Source organism: Ctenocephalides felis, unplaced genomic scaffold (genome assembly GCF_003426905.1).
Source record: "Ctenocephalides felis isolate EL2017-DRISC unplaced genomic scaffold, ASM342690v1 CF-g0.4_SCAFFOLD_03571, whole genome shotgun sequence".
NCBI classification, from domain to species: domain Eukaryota; kingdom Metazoa; phylum Arthropoda; class Insecta; order Siphonaptera; family Pulicidae; genus Ctenocephalides; species Ctenocephalides felis.
In genome coordinates this window covers 15,070,346-15,074,980 of record NW_020539725.1, presented here as the reverse complement: position 1 = coordinate 15,074,980, position 4,635 = coordinate 15,070,346, and positions in this window count along the sequence as shown.

Here is a 4,635-nt window from a genome sequence, read left to right as displayed (position 1 = left end):
ACATTTTCTGTTATCCAAAAGCTCCATTCTCTTCTCTATTAACTTCCCGTAGAGTAAGTTATAGTAATCGCAAAAAATCGAAAATGAAAATTTTTGCATATCTTTACGTTTCAAAGGTTTCTGAACGTTTTGGCATACCTTAGAATAAATGGATGTGTGTGTATGTTTGGATACAATTTCGTCCACGATTTTGGGCGCACGAATCAACGGATTTGAATGATTCAAAAAACATTCGATTCCTATTGATGAGAAGACTTACTGATTAATTTTTGGTGAAGACAGGTCCAGCCGTTTTAAATATACGGGGCAAAATGTGCCAAAAACGGTAATTTAGTTTTTGAGAGAACGGAGTACTCGATTAAAATGATTCAAAAAACATTTCACTTGTATTGATGAAATGAAGAATTCGTAAAATTTTTGGTAAAGGCAGGTCCAGCGATTCCGGAGATACAGAAGAAAAAATAAAAAAAATGATTTGGGTTTTGGTACCGGCTCATATATTAGCTAATATTTAATATTTGAAGATGAAATCGATGAGTCAGTTTATGATTAGCATTAGTGAAGCAGTTTATGATTGTTAATCAAAATAAATGTATTAAAAATTCCAAATGAAATCAAAACCGCCTAATACTTTAGGAGCTAGAAGATATCATTTTTCTTTCAATTGTAGTTTTTATGACTTTCTAAAGTATAATTTAAAATCGGTACACTGATAATTTTATTATTTCTCTAGATACAATTACAATCCCTCTACATATTGCAAAAACTTCAGAAATTTATTATGTATTATACATGAGATTGTTTGCGGGTAAGCCGTCAGAACAATTAGAGGGTTCGATACCGCTTTGAGCAGCCTGATGTCAAGCAGTAGCGACATCGGATAATATAGATAGCAATATCTTTCTAAGTGAAAATAAATTTCACTCGGCATTGCTACATAATAATAAGTCATCACTATTATTACAGATATAGTAATAAGCAAATTTATCACATGGTGATTGGGCAACTGTTTGGATTGCCATCTATAATAAAAGCTACGCAGTTAGTAAGTAATTAATGACAACAGCTTATAGAACCCCAATTTCATATTTGAGCTTATAGATCTGCTAATATTTGACACTTATAATAATCTACTTTGCATTGATAACATAGGCCCACAAAATAAAATAAGTTGTATGTATTTGATGTGTGTGGCATATGTTTTCTAATAAATTTTTTACCGCTGAAGACGAATCTAAAGTCAAAATTTGGGTCAAATGACAAAAAATTGCTTAAAAATTAAATTAAAAACCTCTTCGATCTACAAATAATAACTTAATTGATCATTTAATTGAAACCCAATAGTCGTTTAAAATAAAAGGTAACTATAAAAATTACAAAATTTTAATTCTTATGCAGAGCAATTACTAGATCGGCGATTTTGTAATTCAATTTTTTGACTCTCCATTTGACTTTAATTTAGAATTTAGATTTGTATTCAGCAGTAAAAACTAAATTGGAAAAAACATACTCTCACATGATAATCGCGAAAGAACCAATTCAATTTCATAGAAGAAGTAGTAGAACAGTATCACATACTAATTTTTTTCTAGTTGGGCAACCATCGATATTTTAATTTTAGCCTACAACTAGCATTTTCTGGTCTCCAAAATATTATTTATTGAGCTTTTTGACTCTGTTGAATAATGCAAACAACACAAATCTAAAGTGCTATCCTCGACATATTTTCGTCCATGATCTAATTTACGATTTTCAAGGGATTTGTCGTCATTTTTATTTGCGATCGTCACAAAACGATATGATCGTTAATATATTTTTATTACATATCGAAACTGAAGCCATCAAATCGACAAATCAGAGCCGTGCGTGTAAACTGCATCGTTTTCGCATATAGAGTTCCGCATATCAGGGGTGCTAAAAATTTATAAGGCTGTCAAAATTTCTAGTAAATTTGAAACGGTACATAGATTACAGGGTGAATTACTCACGCTGGTGTTCGGATTTTAAAATAAATGTGAAAAAATAATTTTATTGCTTTATTTGATTTTTTTTTTTTTTCTGTTGATCTTTTTTCAATGTTGACTTACATGATGCATAATAGTTATAGCTATCATAAATTAATTGCTTGTAGATAAAGAATGTTCTATTTATACTTTTGCAATTTTTCTATTTCTTGCATAAATAATTATCGACATATTTTAAATTTTTTATAGAGTTTATGTGTTGAAGCTAAAGGCTATTTTGTGCATCGCTTTGACAAAAAAAATCTAATTCTAGTTAATTGTATTCTTTTAGATTTTTTTTATAAATAAATACGATGCAGTTTTGAAGATTGACTTAAATTACGTGCAATTTATACGTTTTATTGTAACTCAAAATCCGTTTTGAGATGGCTGGTATGAGATAATAATAATAATTCTTAAAATGTATTAAAAGTAAAAATATTTTATTTCATATATTAATTCAAGTTCTATTTTTCTAATAAAGATTGATCGATCAATAACAAATATATATTCTGTTTTACATTGATTAAATTCTTGCAATTTTTTTACTTAAATATATTTTTATACATTCTATGTAGACAACACAAACGTAGATCACTTTGTATAATTTATTTTACACAAAAGAGGGGCACAAAGGTCTAATTTGACTCTGAACAATTATATTGCAAAAACCAAACCAATTATAACAAATAGCACATATCAAACAACTATCTGACTATGTTCAATAAAACTTCCAGCTAATTAAACATAAGCATTAGTTTTTATTGTTTTTCAAAAATTTGTCACCCCATAGGCGAGATAAAATGAGACAGCCAAGGTGCAAACAGATTTAATGTCTTATTTTTAAATTTCAAGGGATTTTACTTAATAATAGCTACATTATCCAATGCAAAATATAAATTTTATGTGTATATTTTCTACAGAGATATCACCAAAGATAAACAAGTATAAATGTATATTAGCTTGATCTAGTATTTGGTCAGAAATATTAATCAACAGAGAACCAGAACCAACACTTGAAATAACCATTTATTTAATTTAACTTTCATTAAATTGCTTTTTAATTTTGTTAATTTAAGTTTTATTTATCATTTTTTATTGTTTACACCTTTGCCAGGGTATTGATTTTGTTGGTCCCTTTTAGCCCCACATACATGTAAAAATTTTTTTAGGGTTTATATAAGAATACTGTTGAATCTAACTTAAAAATAACAATACATTACAACATCAAGGTTATGGCTGGTTATACATCATTCTGCCTCTACTTTTAAATATTGTTGTTTAAAAATTCTTAACTTCACTTGTCTTTGAGATCTTTGGTGGATCTTTTTACCCGCGGACCTTTAAGCCCGCTCTACCCTATATTAAAAGACATTTTTGGTTAAATTTTTGATTGGTTTTGCTAATAAAATTTTGAATACCTAGCTTTTTTAATGTAGCATTATGGTATTTTTCTAAGTCATACATAAGTATCATCCAACCCTAGGCTCGTAGTAAACTCGTCGTAATTTTGCTCACTCATATTCTGTGCTCGTGCTGAGGTTATGACCGATGTTATAAGTCGGACATGGTTACTTCGATCCATACAAAACATATGCCGCTTGCATATCAAATGAATTTGTTATTCTTCACCTCCGAAGGGATGCGGAATCAACCCTTAAGAATACGATTCAGACTATGGAGAAGCATCTTTGGCGGTCGATCGAACCAAACCATGTGGGTAGATTATATATAATATATAAAAACTAAGTGTTTTAACAATAATATTTCAGTTATTAAAAATTAAACTAAATTATGTAAGAGAAATTAATAAACTACCACACTTTTGTCTAATACCAAGCAAAAATATAATACCAAAAAAAATAATTCTTTCTCAATGAAGAAAAAAATTTGATTAATAATCACGAAATTTACGAAACAAAATTATATATTTAGTTAAAATTAATTTAGAAATTATATAATAACTCAGGATCATCTTGCAACAAGAAGCTACAAATACTTAAGTGAATCTTAATTACGTTAAATACGAGTGTTAATCAAGTTCCTTTTGGGTGTTATTTTTTTAAAGATTTACGTCGACTTCGTCAATTTGAGTATCTTAATTTAAAAAAAAAAATTTTTTCAAGATTTAGTTTTGTTTACTTATTTACCTATTGAATTTTTATGTATATACCCTAACATCAAATTTGAACTTCATGAGGCTGAAATTTTTTTGGAGAAATACTCAAAAAATTGGTAAATGGCCAATAAAGAGTGTTTGCCATTTTCGAACACCTCGGGGAATGTGTTGTTGACCCAATTTTAGGATATGATGATGATGACTTTACTGCTGCTTTTAGGTGCCAATTTTATTCAGCGGTTTTTGAACACTAAATACGAAATCGTCTTTGTTTCTTTTATTATCCATTATATATCAGGACAAAGTGGATTTTAAACTATAGAAGACAAGTTAAGTTACAAACTTTTTATAAAACCCATTTGGACCTATAGGATTAAGCTTTGGGGATGCGCCAAAAAAAATTAAGTTTTAAGAGCCATCACAAGTACGCCATGGTACCTATGTATCAAATCAAATTCTGCGCAATGATCTCAATATTGAACCATATTGAAACAGTTCAAGAATAATTACCAA